The 21,011-nt window shown below is 41.3% G+C and overlaps 1 long non-coding RNA gene across 1 annotated transcript in view; it reads left to right on the top strand.

The window, feature by feature from the left end:
• The first annotated feature begins 8,993 nt into the window (after nucleotides 1-8,993).
• Nucleotides 8,994-21,011, top strand: part of LOC119867056 — a 34,449-nt gene continuing 22,431 nt past the window's right edge. The window contains exon 1 of the long non-coding RNA XR_005382342.1: nucleotides 8,994-9,168. This is a non-coding gene — a long non-coding RNA (uncharacterized LOC119867056). The remainder of the gene's footprint in view (nucleotides 9,169-21,011) is intronic.

The following is a 21,011-nucleotide window of genomic DNA, read 5'->3' as shown; positions in this document are numbered from 1 at the left end:
ACTAACTTCTGGGGAAAGGCCCAAAGGAGATGAAAGAGGTAAGAGAAAGGGCCCAGGTGAAGAGGTTATCTACTAACATGGTATGTGTTCTGGAGGAGGAGAGGTCATTAAGAGCAGTGTGGAGGTGGAGGGAAAAGCAAATGAGGGAATTGTCCTGATGCCCTCTGGGTTTTGGGAGAGAGGGAGATATGTTCCTCTGGGAAGCATGGAGGCCAGAGAGAGGGTGGAGGAAGGCCTGGGCTGGGTGATGTTGGGCAGACACAGTGAGGAACATATCATACTCTGCCTTTTATTATTTTTTTTAATTTCTTTTTTTTTTCTGCCTTTTATTGATTCCTGGCCAAACTAGAAATGGGAAATACTCTCCCCTAAGAATCCTAGGTTAACTTTTTCATTACAGACTTTTCCTGCTGTGAAGCGTCAAAGAAGACGGAGGAAAGGGGACAGAGTAATAGATGGGGGCACAGGCATTTTCACACATGGGGAGGTTGTGCAAGTGTTTACAATGGATTGAGGGTCTTCCCCCGCTTCAAATTCCTTGTAATAAGAAAGTGGTGGGATATCATTTTTTCTTTGTAAAACGGAGTGTGTGGATCTGCAAAAGCTCTTAGGTATTTTACATTCTAAATCTACAATGTAAGGCTAGATTTGCATATGGATGGAGACTGGAAGGAAACATGCACAATGCAAAACAATCGCATGGGAATAATAGTTTTCTTTTCGATATTACCAACCATATATCATGCCTTTGGCTCTATAGTTGTTTTAAACGTAGAGAATGCTTTAAAAGTGTTCTTTTTATTATAATGTTTGCTCTTTTTGGATATTTGAGATTTAACTGACATATGTACTAAGATACTTGTGAGTCTCATGGTAGCGTAGTGACCCTTTTGTATCAGAACTGAGCTAATTCTGTAGAAGCTTTTGACTCAACTACTCATGACCTATTCCAGGAAATGCATTACGAAGGAGCCAGCAGATAACAAATCTCCAACTTAGGAGGAATTGCTTCTGGAAACTGCAAAGCATGAGATAAGGTTTATTCCATGGGAGCTGACTTTATCCAACCCCACACTCGAGTGATGTAGTGGGCTCTGAGTAAGCTGGGTACACAGAACTGATAAACTCTGCACTAAATTAATTAAGAATTCTATTGCTTTAATAGCTTGTCTTCAAAGACCAATGACTAATACCAGGATTTATTATGCAAACAACAAAAAATGGGCTATGTAAATTTTGTAATGGGAGATCTAGGGTCGTGTTAAATCATCTCTAGATCTGTTGATTTTTCTGATATCCAGGCTATACTATACAGAATTACTAGATCATGGAGATCCAAGGATTCTTTCACAAGTAGAATAGTAAATTTTGCTTCTGAGCTTAGAGTTTGTAAGGTAACAGTACTTGTGTCATTTGAGTTTCATGACATGCCTTAAAAGGAGATATGATGAGTCCCAATTTATAGACATAGATGCTGGTTCAATAAGATTCTGCTTCCTGTAATTCTGTCCAAGGAAGCTCAACTACTTAAGTGGTGTGGCTTGGATTTTGACTCCAGACTTTTTACTTCACATCCAATTCTTTTGCTGCTATGCCCTCAATGCATTAAGATCTTGCTCAATTTTCCACCTTTATTTTCCTTTTTTTTTTTTTTTTTTTTACAATAAGGAAACTGAGACTCAGAGAGACTAAGGAATGGCACTGCTAGTTACCGATGAAATCAGAACTAACTCTGGACCCATCACCCTGGCTAGGGCTCCTTCCCCTTGTGCTCTGGAGTAGAGGATATGTATAAAGCTAGAGCTTCTAAGTGCGACTCCATGATGATTTATATGCATGGTTTGTCTGTCTTTCTGTAAAAATGTATGTACACTGTACATTTGTACAAATGTATGTGTGTCCAAGGCCAGGGCAGGGTGGATGCAAAAGCAGTGTAGGATAGGGCCAACTGTCCTATCACCAACAACCTTGTGTCAGCCTCTTCTGTTAGCTCTGTTTCCTATACTTGGTCTTGAGGGCTCTGCTGCCATCATACCCCATACTCTTCCTTCTGACAATAGATGATATTTCTGGCAGAATGAGCATCATACATGTTTCATTCTGTTTCAGCCCATATCCTCTTATGGATCAGACTGAATTTTCTGTCCTGGTAATAGAGTGTTATCCTCAAAGTTGGAAGTTCCATGGCTTAGGTGCTGGACCGGTTCCTATTACTATACTCTTCTGAATCACTCTGCGCACTCCCAGGTGGTGTCCACTTTTTGCAATTAGAAAATGAGGCCATAATAAAAATATGTGCATTTGTCTTCTAATGCACATGCACTGGCACTTCTGTATGTCATGTACCTGCAAGCGGAATACATCAGTTGAATAGTATTGCCATTTGCAAGTTAACAGGAGAATTAACAAATGGCTCTCTAAATCATGGCACTACAGATTTAACTAGAACTACCCAAGATTTCTGGTTTCCTCTCATTGCCATCATCATAAACATTGATTCACTGCTTCCCCTAGGAGGCATTGTTTTTCAAATTACATGTATCAACTCATCCAACTCTCACAAAAATCCTAGGCAAAAACCCATTTTGCAGATGAGAAGAATGAGGCACATAAGTTTTATATTATTTGTCCAGGGCCATACAATGTGTGTAGAATCAGATACTTAACAGTCTACCCCCTGAGCCTGCATTCCTATGAGTTTTTTCTCTCCACATTTGGTATTGAAAGAATTTTACATCTTTGACAAAAAGATGGGCATAAAATGTTTTTACACTATTTTAATTTGTATACACCTGATTTCTGGTATATATATGAGGATGAGTGAGCATCTTTCTTGTGTGTTTGCTGTCTATCCAGGTTTCCTCTTATATCCATTGCTTGTTCATAATATTTTTCCATTTTCCTTTTTGGTTGTCTGTTTTTTTTTTGATTTTGGATAGTGTGTCAGTTACGTGTTGCCACATAACAAATTGCCCGAAACTTAGTAACTTACAGCACCATCAGGAACTTTATTATTATCTCTCATGGTTTTGTAGACTGACTGGGCTGGTGATGTCCACCTGGTGTCTTTCATGTGGTTGCAGTTCAGATGGTGGCTGGGGCTGGAGTCAACTAAAGGTCATTCACTCATCTATAGTGGATACTGCTGGTTGTTCATTGGGATCTCAGCTGGAATGTTCATGGGGACATCTATCCAGAGCCTCCTCATGTGGCCTGGGCTTTCTGGACACACAGCAATGAGGTTCCAAGTGCAAGCTTCAGAGGAGTTCAGAGTGGAAGTGCTTGATTTTTTTTTTTTTTTTAAATGACCTTGCCTCAGAGTTGATTTAGCCTCATTTCCAGTGTACTCTATTGGTCAAGGCAGACACAAAGTCCCACCCAAGTTTAAGGTGAGGGGTTGCGGGATACCTTGATGGCTCAGTGGTTGAGCATATGCTTTTGACTCAGGGCGTGATCCTGAAGTTCCAGGATCGAGTTCCACATTGGGCTCCCCACAGGGAGCCTGCTTCTCCCTCTGCCTGTGTCTCTGCTTCTCTCTGTGTGTCTCTCATGAATAAATAAATTAAATCTTTAAATAAAATAGGAGGAGGGGTTGCAAACTCTGCCACTCTGGGACAATAGTCAACATCATTGTATATAGGGCATTTGGGATAGGATATTTCATGGCAGCTGTCTTTGGAAAAGCCCTTCAGGCATAGAGAGCAGTAATACTCCCTCCCAAGTCTTTGCCTGTTGTCTACAATCTTTAATAGTGTTTTTGATACATAGTAGTTTTAATTATGATAGAGTCAACTTTATCAATCTTTTCCCTTTTGGTTTATGTTCTCTTGTTGCTTTTCTAAGACATTGTTATTCTATCCTACAATGTTAGTCATGTGCCCTATATGACATTATATATATATTCTTCTTATATTTAAAACTTTGATTTATAGAAGACATATTTCTATCTATAGAATAAGGTAGGGGTCCAATTTACTCTTTTTTCATATGGACAAATGTTGAAATTTGTGGCATATATTATACTTTTCCTTATCATTATTTTTAAAATTATGCTTGCTTTATTTCTAGCGAACTTTTAAAAAAATTTTATTTTTAAAGATTTTATTTATTTATTCATGAAAGGTGCAGAAAGAGGCAGAGACACAGGCAGAGAAAGAAGCAGGCTCCATGCAGGGAGCCCCACGTGGGACTCGATCATGGGTCTCAAGGATCCTGCACCAGGCTGAAGGCAGGCGTCAAACCACTCAGCCACCCAGGCGTTCCTGATTGACTTTTTAAAAAAAATTTCCTGACACCCCTCTTCTCCTCCCTCCAATTACTTCATTTCCTGCTTTGGAAAGCATGTGTTTTATTTCCATTTTTAGGAGTCACACATATTTTTTAACAACTAAACTTGACATAAAGAAGTCTACATTTATTTGCATCTCTACACTTCTTTCCCCAAATATAGGGGCCTTAGAAGGTTTTAACTGCAATGACCCCCAATAGTCTCTGATGTTGTGGTACAATATTCTACTTTTTCTTGCTTTTAAATAAATAAAAACCAGTCAGTGTTGCTATTTTACTTATAGCCATTGTTTATTAGAGATATCTGTATGTTTGCAAATGTCTTCATTCACTATTGTTTTATTATACTCTCCCATCCTTCTGAACTCAATTTCCTTCTCTATACGAGGTATGTTTTAATGGTTCTTTGAGTAAAGATTTAGAAGTATAAATTCCCTCAAAGTTTCTTTTTGTTTGTCTGAAAATATCTCTCAGCCACTTAAAGACATTATTCCATTCTCTTCTTGCCTTTATTGTTGCTGATCAGAAGTTCTTCACAATCTAACTGCTATTAGTTTGTAGAGGTATTGTCTGTTTATTTAAATATACTCTCTTTGTTCTTGATGTTTTCCAGTTTCATTTTGATTAGTCTAAATGTGGATAACCTTTTCATTTGGACTGGGTTTATTTAATCTAAGGACACCTATCTCTCATCAATTCTGAAAAATTCTTCACCATTGTCTCCTCAGATATGACATCTACCTTATTCTATTTGATCTTTCTGGAATTCCTACTAGATTCTCACTGTTCTTAATATACCTACCATATCTCTAGCTTACTTTTTCTCTATCCCTTATATATTTGTGTTTCTTGTTATATAATCTCCTTAGCATTGACTTTCAGTTCACTAATTCTTTATTCAGCTTTGTCAAATTCATTGATTAACCCATCTATTGGATTTTAATTTATGTCTTATTGTATTATTTCCAGAACTTCTATTTGGTTATTCTATTTTTATTTATTTATTTATTTATTTATTTATTTATTTATTTATTTATTTATTTTTAGAGTGAGAAAAAGCATAAGTGGGGGTGGGTGGAGGGAGAGGGAGAGAGAAAATCTCAAGCAGGGTCCTTGCAGGCAGACAGCCTGATGTGAGGCTCAAACTCACTTATGTGAGATCATGACCTGAGCCAAAATCAAGAGTCAGATGGTTAACCAACTGAGCCACCCAGGTGCCCCCTATTTGGTTATTATGAAAATTTAAAATTTTTCTTTGATGCATAGAATCTTGTTTTTAACCATTGAGTTTTATTTCGTATCTATTTTGATATCATATATTTACCCTTCCTCTAAGATTTTTTTTCTGATGTCTCTAGGTATCCAACATTCCTGTTTTTGAGTTTTCTGCTTTGTTTAGAATGGAGCACTTGTTGGTATATTTTAAAATTCTTTACTGTGCCCTGATTTTCAGTGAGATTTATATCCCTTGTGGTCTGGGTTAAGGAAGGCCCCTCTGAAGTAATTTTGCATTTGCTTCTGCTGGGTATTCCAGCAATCCACTAGGCTAAGGCAAACTTTATGTAATTTTCATTCTGAAGATCTATGTATCACAGAGGCAGAACAATGAATTCTCTGAATCATGTTGCTTTATTATTTTTTAAAGATTTTGTTTATTTATTCATGAGACACAAAGAGAGAGAGGCAGAGACATAGGCAGAGGGAGAAGCAGGCTTCTCACAGGGAGCCTGATGTGGGACGTGATCCTTGGGATCACACCTGAGCCAAACGCAGATGCTCAACCACTGAGCCACCCAGGTGCCCCAATCATGCTGCATTACAGTTTGTTTTACATGGGGATCTCTCCCCCTGTACCCACCCTTTAGCTCCCAGAAAATCTCTGACTATAGAAAAATCTTCATTGTAATCTAGACTAACCAGGTAGGGTTATTTGAAAATTCTGACATATGCAAATATTTCAGTGTCAACATCCCACCTTGAGTGGGCCACAAATCTGGTTTCTAAGTCCTGGTAGGTGCAATTTCCAAGTCATTAGAATCTCCCTCCTCCAAAACCTTTTTCTCACATTCTGTCACCAGGCCAGTTATGGTTTCAGTTCCAGTGCTTACAGACACTGCTTTCAGTTCCTTCTTCATTTCTGGAAACTTTTTTTTTCTTTCTTGCATATTCCATTTTATATTTAACTTATTATTATTTTATCCAGAGTTTTTGCTTTATAGCGTTAGGATTTCTATGATAGCTTTGTCTGCTCCATTGCCAGAACTAGCCATGTCCAGAAGTATTGAGTAAATTCTGGTTGAAGGTTGGGATTAGAACTTTCCCACGGTCTTAGGGTTCACTCAGCCAGCTAAAAGGTTATTCTCTGGGTTCAACTCACAGGTGATAAAACCTCCTCTAATGGTGTTAACTTTGTATGGTGTCCAAGAGAGTCCTGACTTTCACTGCTCTAGGAGAATATTTCCTGGAATGTGTTTGCAGGATACTAATACACACAGAAAAGAAAGTTTATGTTTATAGGAGTTTGGGAAATTACGGGTTAAACCAATTTAAACATGTTTCTGTACTGCGGTATTTCTCAGAAAAGAAGAAAGAAGCAGCTGCCTTTAATATCACTCCTGAATATAAAAGGAAGTAGAAAGGAACATCAGCAGTGGATGGTGACATGGGATGAAAACCAGGTCAGAGTATCTCTGAATCCAACCCCAGAAAGCAGCAGATATTACGATGTCGGGGGAAGCCTTTATGGTTTTGTTCCAAGCATGTGACTTTCCATTCAGCAGGGACTATCTCTTTAATTTTAATTTAATTTAATTATTTTGTAATTTAGGGGAAACACTCCCATGATCTACATCAATAAGGTGACTTCTTGACATAACCAATTCATCTTTTTGATTTGGGATTTATCTCAGGTCAGCTATCCTATGTAGAAAGAGAAGCAAAATAAATGTTTCCTATTGTAATTTGGGGGGGTCACCTCATTTTTAACGACAGCTAACATCTACTGAGTGCTGACTGCCTTCTGGGTGCAGCAGCCAGCACTCTACTGCTGTGTAAACCTCACAGGTCACGTGGGTTCTAGAGTTAGCCCCATTTTATGGGTAAGAAGACTGAGTTGCCTAGACACCAAGTACCACCTCCCTGTCTACTGCTTTGTTTCAATTGGCTTTTCACCATGTAAATAAATTGTGGACAAGGTAAATGCTGACTTTCAGACTTTGAACCTAAGGCATTTTGGCATCTCTCTTGAGTAAAGAGCAAGGCGGAAGCTGTCATCTAAAACTCAGTCTTCTGAGGTTCAAATGTCCCAGCTTCTAGCCTTTTGGCTGCCACATGTCATTGGGCAGAAGCTTAGATTCATTTTCTTCATCTTTTAAACAAGGGTTACTAATATTAGGCACATCTACCTCATAGGATTTTCAGCGTTACTAAGTCAAATAATATATATGGAAGGTTGTTTACACTGTAAAGTGCTTTGCAACATGTAAGCCGCTATTACTGTCAATGGCACACGGTTTTGTTTTCTTTTCACTTGTGATGTGAGTCTGAGGGAGGCCATGATCCTGGCAGGGCACAGCGTGGCCTGGTGTCTGAATTACAGGTGTGGAGTGGCTGCTGACTCTCAGGTGCTCTGAGTGGTCCAGGGTGTCAGTGACAGAGAAAGAACATCCTTGCCTCAGTCCAAGGACCAGAACTGAGAGCTTCCTTCAGCTTAAATCCAGCTCTAGTCTAGACTTGCTGCTTATACTTTTAAAGTAAATACTAATATTTTATTCCAGAATGTTTTGATGCGAATCTTTTGTCAATGGAAAGGCTAATTTCCAGGGAATGTCACATATTTTTATTATCTTCCCCCCTGCCAGACGATCTCAAGATTCTTTATGATTGAAAAAATATTTTTAAAGAAGCATATTGTACTTAACTCTATTTATAAAAGGGGGCCCAAACAAGTCTGCTTGTCCTAAATCTGCCGAACAACTTGGGCAATAAATATTTCTGTATTTGTTTTTGGAGTCCATGTGAGCAGTCAGACATGTTTCACTTAGGCTTAGTTCCCTCGGTGCAGATGCACTTCCTTTTCCTCTTACCACTATCATGTTTTTCCAAGAACACCAGACTCCCTCCCCCAGGGTCCCCCAGTCCTCAGGACCAAATGTCTACTTTGCTGGGAAGTGTTATGTTCCATGTTAACAAAAATAGATGGGAAAGTCTGGGGTTGTGAGGAAAGATGAATTCTTGCCTTGAGTAGTGTTTTTCCATTCATTCATTCATTCATTCAGTTCATTCATTCACTCAGTGATCTGGTCTTCCAAGAATGCACATTCAGCTTTTTTTTTTTTTTTTTTAAGATTTTATCTATTTATTCATGAGAGACACACAGAGAAAGGCAGAGACACAGGCAGAGGGAGAAGCAGGCTCCATGCAGGGACCCCGATGCTGGACTCCATCCCAGGACCCTGGGATCACTACCTGAGCTGAAGGCAGACACTCTACCACTAAGCCACCCAGATGCCCTTGCACATTCAACTTTTAACCACAGGTCAGCTGTGAACGAGACAGGCAGGGGCTCTCCACAAATAGTCCAGTGGAAAGGGGGTCATGAGGTAGATAATCACTTTATCATTTATTCCTTTACTAGGGGACACTTGCACTTTTGGTTGACACAACTCCATGGGAAGAAATGGAGAACACTGGGAAATATTTGCTGGAGGCCTTATCATCTCCTGGGAGGATCCTGTACTGTTTGGAAGGTTATTGTATGGGTAGAGTTCTAAAGGGCTGTAGCTATTTCATGGGAAGTAGAGTAAGTAAGCCCAGCTATTTTTAAGTCTGGAGAAGAGAAATGAACATGGCAGAAACTTGCACCTTTCTCCTCAGGGTCAGGTAAGAAAGAACTGAATTTCTGTTTCAGAAAGAGTATCTAGAAACTGAAAATTTTAGACCTCCTCCAGGGGGTGTTGGGTATCACGCTGCAGAGAGGCGTGCTGGATTGTGGGGAGAGCGTTGTGAGGTGGAGGAGTGGTGTCCTGAGCTCTGGGGTTCTCAGGTGGCATGAGGCCACTCCTGCGTGTCCCCATGGCTCTGTCATCAAAAAGTATTTAACCAGGCAACTTGAGCTTCAGCCGGTTGCAACGCTCGTTTCCTTTAAAATTTACCGCAGCTGGATCTTGCACTGTGTCTTTCTTAGAAGTATTTGATTTTTTTTTTCACAACATTTTCCATTTTTATCTGTTATGATCTATCTCTTCCTGTCATAGCCGGAAATGTGATACCAGGATTAGGCAACTCTCCCGTCTCTTTCTCTTGGGTAAAGTCTGAAACAGAATAACCCCACCCCATCTGTTATCTGTCCAACATTTTCTTGCTCTGTTTTACCAACCCTTTCTCATTTTGTTGGGGGGAAAACAATCCGTTTACTCTTAAAATTGATGTATTTGTCTAAAGTCTTCTTTTCAGAGCACCAATTCCTGTTGGTTTTTATGGGGTGATAAACCGTCCACACATCACAAGGCAATCTTGGCTTTCATTCTTGACTAATTAGGTTGGGTAATTTTGTAATTTTGTTTTGGAGGGGGGTACGGTTACCAGTTTTGTTTATACGAAAGTTCTGCTTATTCAAGTAACATTGATTTCCTGTTTAAAGTAGTAAATAGAAGAAAACAAGAAAGTAATGAATTGAGATTTTATTTTTAAGAGCCTGAAAAGCATGAGGAATCGTACAAGGAGAGGGAGAAATCAGGCCAAAGGGGGATGTTTACTGTAATGACACACAGCAGGACAAGAGGGGCGCCCCTGCCCACGTCCTGACCAAGAAAGATCTGCATGGGGCACTTCCCCTTCAGAAAGCAGCAGACAAGACCAGTGCTTTGGGAAGTATGCATTTAGGACAGTACAGCTATTGTCACATCCCCGATGCTAATATGGTGACTAAGATCGAGAACACAGCTACTCGTCACATGTCACTTAAATCACTGAGCGGCCCAGCTTCCTCAAAGAGCTTGGGAAATGCTCTTCTTTTCAGAAATAAAAACAACTGAAGACAAGCCCTGCCTGGATAGGAAAAGCTAATCCTTGGCATTCCTATTGACCCACTGGCACCTGTAGCTGGTTTTAGGGCTTTGCAGTAAGCAGGGAAGGTTTCTGAGCTGTGAACACACAAGAAGGCTTTTGATCACCAGCTATTCAGTTAGGGCAACTAAGTGAAGCAGAGATCTGGTTCCACTTTAGTATTTTCTGTGCAGTGAATCCTGCAATAGAGATTAATAAACTATTAGGTTAATCCATTCATTAATAAAGCTATTACATTTCTGGAAGTTTCCAAAAGGAAATCACTTTCGGGACGCAGTGTAGAAATAAATCTCTCCTTATGTTGCATTTTATTCCTTTCAGTCATGTTCTTCATTTTTAATTCAGATTCTTGCTAGAATAAATACATTGTGTGAAGCTTCCATCACACACCATTCTTTTTAATAAACACTTCAGGACAGTCTTAATTTGCACTGGATTGCAGGCTTGAATTTATAGATATGAATATGGCTCTGATTTACTAGGCAAACCGTTTTATTCGGGTTGTTTCTTTTTGAAAGCTTCGAAGTAGAAAAGTAAAAAAAAAAAAATGATGTCCGCTGGAATTCTTGCATCAGAGTAGTGAAATAGAATATTGGAAAGTAGAAACTTCTGTGGTTAATTTCTTCTGCATGAAATTAAAAATTTCAGTTTTTTTTTTCCTCCTCTGAAATTTTAGGAATTACCATGCTAAAACAGCAGTGCTTAAGGAGAATTTGATTAAACAGAGATTATCCTGCATTCTGAGATCCTTTACATTCCCAAGGAGCCTGGTCATCTTGCAGCTCTTATAGGAGACAAAGCCATGAACTTTTGGGGAGACAGCTACCCTGACCCAGAGAAGAGGCCTCTGTCCTCTTGCAAATCTAGAGGCCAGCTAGATTTGTTTAAGAAGTAAAAAGTCTAGGGCAAAATGGGTGGCTCAGTGGTTTAGCGCCACCTTCAGACCAGGGCCTGATCCTGGAGACTAGGGATCGAGTCCCGCATGGGGCTCCCTGCATGGAGCCTGCTTCTCCCTCTGCCTGTGTCTCTGCCTCTCTCTCTGTCTCTCTCCTGTGTGTCTCTCATGAATAAATAAATAAACTCTTAAAAAAAAAAAAAAGTAAAAAGTCCGGGGGCACCAGTTGGCTCAGTCAGCTAAGCATCTGGCTCTTGATTTCGACTGACATCAGGATCTCAGGGTCATAAGATAGAGCCCTGAGTCTGGCTCTACCCTCAGCGGGGAGTCTGCTTGAGATTCTATCTCTCTCTTTCTCTCCCTCTCTCTCTCCCCTTCTCTCTTTGCCCCTCCCCCTACTCACATACTCTTTCTCTCTAAAATATGTAAATAAATCTTAAAAAAAAAAAAAGAAGTAAAAAGTCCGTTTTAACCACCTGCACAGCTTCAAAAGTTGTGAAATGCAAGAGCCTGTGAACACTGACTTCCCATCCTGGTTTCTAGGAAATGTTTTTGACTCATCAGAAGAAGACTGCATGATCTCAGTCTCTCTTCTACTTTCTCTTTCCCAGCTGCCTTCTCCCCCTAAAAAATTCCACACGGGGCCTAAGCTAGACCTCTCTGCTCTTAGGATCTTTAAATGACTCTGATTTACATACTTGAAAGCTGTTCAGAGAGTGGAGCTCATGTGTTGCCATCACACAGCAAAACCGATAATCGTGTGAGGGGATGGAGGTGTTAACCAGCCTTATTTTGGTTTCACGTTATATACGTGCATCACATTGTCACATGTGCTCTATGCCAATAACATTGCACTAAAGGTGGGAAAAATATAAAAGATTTCTCTTGCAGTATTTCTCTTTATTCCATCACATGGGCCTTTGAGGTTCCATCTGGAGGTTTAAAGCTTCCAAGTACGGCCCCACTGAAAGGATTTGGGGCTTTCCGACTTTCCTTCTTTGTCCGTGAGGGCAATGAACTGAAAGAGCCATGTAAGTGGTGATTATTGTCTTACTGAATGTTGACCCCGAAGTACTTAATAACAGTTGGGATGCTCGGAAAACATTGCCTCTCTAGGTAAATCTATTTGCTCGTTTATTTTCTGGAACATTCAGCCTTATGTGTGTCTGCTACATAGCTGAGTGGGGAGATGGGAGAAGGAAGGAATGAGAGAATTTTAGGGATGGGCTGAGGTTAGCATGTTTTGAGTCATTTACTTGATAGGGGTTGTATAGTTTCTCAATTCTGTTCACATGGTGGGGGGAAGGACACATAGGAAATAAGGCAAGAATGTTTATATGAGAAAATTGGCCAGTTGGGTATTTTTTTCCATGATGTTGTACTTCTGTCTTAAGATGGTGTGTGAGCGTGTATGTGTGTCTGCATATGGGTGTGTGAGAGAGATGCACAAACACACACACACACACACACACACACACACATACACACACACACACAGAGATGGAGAGAGCCAAAGAATGGAGGAGAGAGGGTAGGAGATGCAGAGAAGAAGACAGACAGGCAAAGGGACAAACGAATGAATCCTTGTTTCATTGCAGGGGAAGAAATTGCTCTTAAATTTGTAGCAAAGACTGGTTAATTAACAGATTCAGGTGATTTTTTTAAAGATTTTATTTTGTTTATTTGAGAGGGAGAGAGAGAGAGAGAGAGAGCGTGTGCAAGAGCAGGGGGAGGTGCAGAGGGAGAGGGAGAAACAGACTCCTCACTGAGCAGGGAGCCTGACGCAGGACTCGATCCCAGGACCCTGGGATGACAACCTGAGCTGAAGGCAGGCACTTCACAGACTGAGCCACCCAGGTGGCCCAATGGACTCAAGTTTAAAAAGTGTAGGGAGGGGATCCCTGGGTGGCTCAGAGGTTTAGAGCCTGCCTTCGGGCCAGGGTGTGATCCTGGAGACCCAGGATCGAGTCCCACGTCGGGCTCCCTGCATGGAGCCTGCTTCTCCCTCTGCCTGTGTCTCTGCCTCTCTATGTCTCTCATAAATAAATAAAATCTTTAAAAAAAATAAAAAAATAAAAAGTGCAGGGAGAACAGAGTCTCAGTTCAGACACTGCATATGTGCTCACGCTCTAGGGAAGACAAGGAGATGGACGGCACTCTGGTGATTGGACAAGACCGTAATAGTTGGCAAGAGCTGTTTCTTACTTAATGATGTGCAAAAAGACTATTATGATTGCCCGTGGAATTGATACTTTATGAACATTCTCTTTTTCTGGTGATGGTGATTAATATTTGTTGAGCATTTGTTACATACCTGATACTACTAAGCACTTGATATCAGTTGAGTCATTTAAACCTCATAGCATCCCTAGCACTTTCCCTGTCCTCCCTCCCCAGTTCCTGTAGTGGAATTTTCTTTGATTTAATGATAAAGAAACAGAAGCCTGACAATAGTCAGCTGGGAGTGGAGGGGCAAGTTTGGGGCAGGGTGGGAGGGGCTGAACCAGGATTCAAACTCAAGCCCTCAGCCTCCCAGGCTGAGTTCCTGTCACCAAGCTATGCTGTCCTGAGCTCTGATGTCTTATCTCAATTTTGCTAATTGTAGGAAGAGGGGACTTTTATTGTCCTTGGTGACCGTTTATGATTTGCATTGTAACATGGTTTGTGTCCTAGAGGAAGTTGTACTGAGGGGACTCCAGGTAACCCTGTCAAGATGTTGTGGCCATTTAAAGACAGAGGCAGCTCACATCTTTAGTAAGTAACGAATGGAAAATTTTATTTCCTATTTTAGGTCACTTCTCTAAGCTACAAGAGAGGAGTGGCACAAAAACTGCTATTGTGGGAGGTGTTTGAGATAAAAAGACGGTGTTCAAAAGCAAAGGGGGGTTTTGCGACATTAACGCTGTCTCTCCTCCCCAAGGGTAGTGCCAGCACTGGCTGCCAAAGGGCCAGGTCAGAAGCTGGCCAGGCCACATGCAGGTCTTTCTCCCGTGCACATTCCTCTGGGCCCTGTGGCAGAGGCAGTATTTTTGAAGCTTGGCTTCTCAGGCTTGGCTTTGTTTTGTCTTTGTTTTTTAAGATTATTTATTTATTTATTTAGAGAGTGTCCCTGTGAGTAGGGGAGGAGCAGAGGGAGAGGGAGAGAGAATCTCAGGCAGACTCTGCGCACTCAGCACCGAACCTGATGTGGAGATCAGTCTAATGACCCTGAGATCATGACCTGAGCTGAAATCAAGAGTTAGACTCTTAACCAACAGGTGCTAGGCAGACACCCCTCAAGCTTGGTTTTTCTGAATTTACTACCACACCTAGGAAATAGGGAAGGATGAGAAAGAACTTGGCAGCTCAGTGTACCCTGGGCATCTTGAAGTCTGTTTGCTTGTTTTTTTTGTTTTGTTTTGTTTTTGTTTTTTGTTTTTTGTTTTTTTTTTTGTTTTGTTTTGTTTTGTTTTTTACCTCTTCTCTGTGCCCTGAAGGGGAGTCCTGTTGACATCAGAAATCTGTAGGCCATCCCTGATGCTATCCCTATAGCCTTGCTTGCATCTTTATAGATCTGGGGCTTTATAGAGCTTACAATGCAGTTTTCAGGATGTGTGAAGTGTGTTCAGAGAAACACCAGGCACTCAAGTCAGATGGGGTCAGACAGTTGCAATGCAGGCTCCCAGGCCTTTCCTTGCCCATGGAATCAGCACAGCAGAAGAGGCTCTTGGAGCATTGATTCTAAAACACCTCAAAGGATTCTTTACACAAGTCACCTTGTAAGCCATCTTTTTACAAGTTTGCTGGATCATAAGCACAGACTTCTTGAGTAACAATTATTAAATGTGTTTCTGTTCAAGGAAAGGTCTGTGGCAGGGTCAGTACCGGGGTCATATGCATTGATAACCATCTGCTCCTGCCCTGAGTAGAGCGCAAGCCGATCATATGAAATTCATACATGTGTAAAATAAAGAGATGGACATGACTCAAAAATAGGACAGAGTCTCTCATTGTCCTCCTGTTGTACCTCAAGATTCTTGGAGTCTTGAAATAGTTTTTCCCTCATCAGATAAGTTTAAGTTGTCCTTTTGCTCTTTTACAGAGAATCTGATTCATAAACACTTATGTGAAACCTTTTGAAATAGTCTTTAATGAAAATCTGAGGTTTCCAAACTTTTAAAGAAATCGTTGTGTTTATAAAAGCTTAAATATTTGTAATTCCTTGTAGACAATATGGCAACTTTTGATAGCTTGAACTAAAGCAGCACTGACTTTGTGGAAAATTTCCACCAGGGTTGATAGTAGTTATCTCATTTGGGGATGGAGTGATTAAAAACATAAATTGAAGTGTTGTTTATTTTATTTATTTGGAAGAAAGAAACATAGCCTTCCTAATGGCTGGTATTTTAATGAAAGGAATAGGTATTTTGAGAATTAAAACAAATTTTATTTATTTATTTATTTATTTTTAAAAGATTTTATTTATTTACTCATGAGAGACACAGAGAGAGGCAGAGATATAGGCAGAGGGAGAAGGGAGCCTGATATGGGACTCAATCCCAGGACCCCAAGATCACGACCTGAGTGGAAGGCAGACACTCAACCACTGAGCCACCCAGGTACCCCAAAACAAATTTTAAAATATGTTTTTTTGGAGATAGTCACAAAATGAGAGATTTTCATTGACACTGAAGGGTAATTGGAGAATGGTAGTAGCAAAGTTTTGGTTTCCCAGTAGGGATCCTGAACCTTTCTTTCTTTTTTTCTTTTTTTTTTTTCTTTCTTTGATTTGATGTTTTTTGTTTTGTTTTATTTTGTTTTTTAAATTTTTTTAGAGAATCTGGGAGAAGAGCAGAGGGAGAAGGGGAGAATCTTAAACAAGCTCCACACCCACTGCAGAGACTCAATCTCATGACCCTGAGATCGTGACCTGAGCCAAAATCAAGAGTCGGATGCTTAAGGGACTGAGCCACTCAGGTGCCCCTGATTCAGTGTTTTAAGGGCAATCTCTGATCAGTCATTCTCCTGACATAGGCACCAAGAGTGTCAAACATAGTCACATCTGTGATGGTTACACTAGAGAAAGGGTATGTAGAAACCACCGTTGCTCAAAGCAAGAATCACCAAATGCGTCATATGATGTACTTACGGTACAAATATACCCATTGTTGACCTAAAGTTAAATTTTAACTGGCCATACTTCATATTCTTTTTTTTTTTATTTGCTAAATGGGTCAACTCTACTCACTGGAAAAAGGAAATAACATTTTAAGAAAAGCAGTAGAAGATGCTCATGTCTCACTGTGATTACCCACATCACCTTCCTGCTTACAGAAGGGCTCTGGGTTGCCAGCCCCTGCTATCACAGGCTGCTGCCCATCCCCCTTCCCAGCTGTTCTTGGGAGCATGGCTTTTTCAGGTTTTCCAGCTTGTCAGTGGTTGGGGATTGGCCCTTTGGAAAAAACCCAGGATTACAGCACTGGTTAGTGAGTCTGTTTCTCTAGGGTCAAGTCAACTCAGGGTTCCTGCCTCTCTACGCCATAAAAGCTTTTGCCCACAGAGGCTCATGGTGGGCCCCAGGCCTGTGTATCCTTCCTTACACACACCAGCAGGTGTACACACTCACATCTCTCTGTGCAGTTTCTTGGATAATGTATTTACTTACCACGTTATTGATTAGACGCATGGCTAATACACTTTTCCTACATTGTCTCATTTAATCCTACATCAGTCTTATGAGGACAATATCATTTTCTCTCAATTTTTTGAATGAGAAATTAAAGCTTAGTATGGATGAGTAATATGCCCAAAGTTTGTACTGATTCACATAGAACACCTACTAAGCCCATGCTCTTACCTCTTCCCTGCTGTCCTACCCTCTTCTATTCTCCCTACATCCCCTCCCCATTGTGTATCTCATGTCAATCAAAAAAGGATCGTAAGGATTTGCTATGAGATGAAGAGATGCACTGGACTTTGGGGTTGTGCTGTCTCAGTGAGCTGTATTGTCAGTGGGCAAGTTACTAAATCTCCCTGAGACTCAGTTTTCCTAATCGTTAAAATTGGGAAACCAACATTGACTGCCTAAGTTTGTTGGGATGAGGTGAGGAAGAAAGAACCAAAGAAAGAATAGAAAAAGAAAAAAAAAAAACATAGAAGAAGGTGTGGAGGTTAATTGTCCCAGGGAGCTGGGGTGAGGTGGTAAACCTGAGCCTAATTTTTATGTATGAGTTCTGTCGGAAGCCCAGGCAATGAAGCAGAGCAGGAGAAGCACTGGTGGCTTTCAGGGGGAACACGCAGGGCCCTTGTGGAAGTGGTGTAGGCAACAGCCCCTGTGGCTCTTCATTCACCATGGGAAGACGAAGGTCAAGGCTCAGTAATCCTGAGAATTACTTGAAACTCTGGTTCATAACTAAGCAATATTTATGTTCTTTGTAGGATATACAGTTGCTTTTCTGGGCGTCCCTTGGGGAAAGACAGTCTCCATCATTTACTTTAATTTTTTTTTTTCTGAAAAACAAAACAAAACAATCTGAAGTCATACTTAAAGGCAGGGATTTCTGGACTCATACAAAATGTTCTATGATTACAATTCTCTGAGTAGCTTTGGGTGGACCATGCCCATCGCTCTGGGCCTTTCTTTCCCATCTTTACAGAAAATGGACTAACTCAAGAATTCCATAAACTATACTTGGCATTTCCCTATGCCTTGTCCTGTGCCCCACGCCTGTCCATGGGAGGATGGGGAGGGAGACAGGGATCACATAACCCAGTACACATTAATAGTGTTTATCAGATGGTCCACGTACTATGAAGAAAACAATGTCGTGTACTAGAAGAAAGTATGATGGGAGCTGGACAGCCAGGAAACAGGGCCAGGCATATCATGGGAGGCTTCTCAGAGGTGGTGACATTTAGGGGGCAATTTGCATAAAGTGAAGGAACCATTCAGAAGAGTGAGCAAGAATCATGTCACAGGTGACCCCTTAGAGAGTTATCTGAACAGAATGCTACGGAAGGAAGTAGAGGCAGGGAGGAATTTGAATTTCCTTAGGAAATGTGAAAGCCACAAGAAGATGCCTCTATTAGGTCCTTATCTTCAGCTCACAAATACCTTTGGACTTCTCCACATTTTATGTGTATCAGAGATGCAGTGTGTGTGTGTGTGTGTGTGTGTGTGGTACTTTCTAATGGGATGTTGGATGAGGTGTGGCCTCATGAGGAGACAGAGGAGAGGCCCAGGAAAATACAACTCAGGAACAAAAAATCTATAGAAGAGGCTCAGCTTGTTCTATTCACAGATCTTTGGGACAGGAGGCACTCTGCATGCCATGCAGGGCCACGTAGGGCAGACACTCTGCACACCATGCAGGGCCATGTAAGGTAGACGCCATGTGGGGTAGATGTAAGGCAGGGCAGGGACAACAGTTGAATAATCTAGTCAGAGGAGTGATCATTTTCAGGGGACATTAGAGAACAGATAGTGCACAGAAATGGGCCTGGATATGAGAGAGAAGGCAGGACAGGTGCAGAAGGTAGAAGGAGCAGCACCGCGCAACCAAGGAAGGAGCAGGAGGGATGGGGTCTGGCTGCACAGACGCCAAGGGAGGAGCAGTATGAAATGGAATCAAGGCTCAAGAGTCTGGGAAGAATTAGAAACAGGAATGCAAAAAGATGTTTTTTTTTTTCAGATGAATACAATAGTCCCTCTCTTCTCCTGGCTTGGCTTTCCCTGGTTTCGGTTACTCAAGGTCAACCCATCTGGAAGCAGATGACCCTCCTTCGGACATGTCTTGGAAAGTCAGTGGTAGCCTAAGCTGGGTCACAGAGCCTACCTCAGCCACCTCCTTCATCTCATCACGTAGGTCCTTTATCATCAGCACAGGCAGGGTGAGGACAGTGCAGTGAGATATTGGGAGAGTGACCATACCCACGTAACTTTTATCATAGGATATTGTCGTAATTGTCCTATTTTATTATTACTGATTGTTGCTCATCTTTTCTGTGCCTAATTTGTAAATTAAACTTTATCACAGGTACCTATAGGAAAAAAAACATAACATGCTTATGGTTTGGTACTATCTGAAGTTTCAGGCACCCACTGGGGGTCTTGGAAGAAATGCCTGGAGGATGGGATGCCTGGGTGCCTCAGGGGTTGAGCATCTGCCTTTGGCTCTGGTCATGATCCCAGGGTTCTGAGATCGAGCCCCACATCGGGCTTCTCCTTCTGCCTGTGTCTCTGCCTTTCTCTCTCTCTCTCCCTCTCTCTCTCTCATGAATAAATACATAAATGCTTTTAAAAAATGCCTGGAAGATCAGGGGAACTCTTGCAGCAAGGGCCAGTTTGCCTCCCCTCACATGGCCCACTCACCTCCCTGGTGCTTTCTGCGTGTGCAGGGACCTGGCACGTGACATGTGGCAGAAATGGGTATTTTTCTCGGGTCTTTGCTGTATCTGCTGCAGCAGCCTTGACGTCATGGTGTGCTCTGGGCCCTTTCATGACACATAGTGACACAGCGGCCCCCACATGGACGGCAGAAGGGCTTTCATCAGACAAAGGCTTACCCAAAGTGCACCACGGCTTTATGCACTTGCAAAAATCTGCAAATTTTGAAATACTTGAAGAGTTTAGGAGAAATGACAAGAAGTACTGCTTCTTAATTCAGAGAGGCATTGACACAGTGTGATTCACCTGTGGCATTGTACAGCATACCTTGTTTGCTGTGTATTTGCTAACAGGATAGAAGTTAAGATGTTAACCACAGGGAAAGAACAGCCAACGCCACCAAACTCACATCGATACAAAGGGAATGAGTCACTTGTCACTTGTCTTTGGTGTTCCTGCTCTATTTTAAATGAATTCCCCATAGTGTAATTAAAAAAAAACCAAACTATTGATATGAAGAGGATGTGGTTAATTCAAATTAATCGGGACTGACGAGATTATTCATGGAAATCCAAGTGATATGGCACAGTGATTTGTCAGAGGCCCTGCTGACAAATTTATCATTTGCCCAGTCTCAATGACCTTTAAGTTGGGATTTTCTAATCAGCTGGGTTTATTTTTCTTTCATCTGTGAAGAGTGTAGTTTCAGTGATGTTTTGAAGTGATACCTTTATTCAGTCGCATCAAGGAACAGTAATCAACATGGCAGAGATGACTTGGAGGTGGCACCTTCTCTTCTTTTGGTAGAAGCATAAGAAAAGAGACACTCTTGTGATCCAGGTCTTATCAAGGACACTTGTGGTTCCCCTGCACCCTCATTGGCACCTCACCCTGGTCCCTGGTCCCAGCTCTCCTGAAATGAGCTACCCTGACCACGTAGTATGTATGTTTGCCTATGTTTTCTATACTTAAATAATGCAAATATGAAATGGTAGAATCTGCACACACAGGAGGGTGCACCTTTGCGGTGTAGCTGTCTGATACGCTGAAGGGTATTGAGCAGCTCCCTGGCCTACACCCACTAGATGCCAGCAGCATCCTTTCCTCAGTGTTGACAACCAAAAAGTTTCTCCAGACGTTGTCCGTATGTTCCCATTGCAGAAATCAGTCCTGATTGGAAACCACTGATACAAAGGCTTAGTTTTCCAACTTTTTTTTTTTCCACACAAGGAATCATTTTGCACACTTTTCTTCATCTTGCTGTTCCTAATCAGAAGTCACTGAGACATTTCTTTCAAATCATCTGGTATAATGCTCTTGGATTACTTCTAAGGAGTGCTTAACATTCTGTGGGGTAGACTGTCCCATAACCCTACTCCACCACTCTTTTTTTTTTTT

Source organism: Canis lupus, chromosome 31 (assembly GCF_011100685.1).
Source record: "Canis lupus familiaris isolate Mischka breed German Shepherd chromosome 31, alternate assembly UU_Cfam_GSD_1.0, whole genome shotgun sequence".
Taxonomy (NCBI): domain Eukaryota; kingdom Metazoa; phylum Chordata; class Mammalia; order Carnivora; family Canidae; genus Canis; species Canis lupus.
The sequence above is the reverse complement of the archived record's forward strand: the minus strand, read 5'-3'. Positions and strand labels throughout refer to the sequence as shown.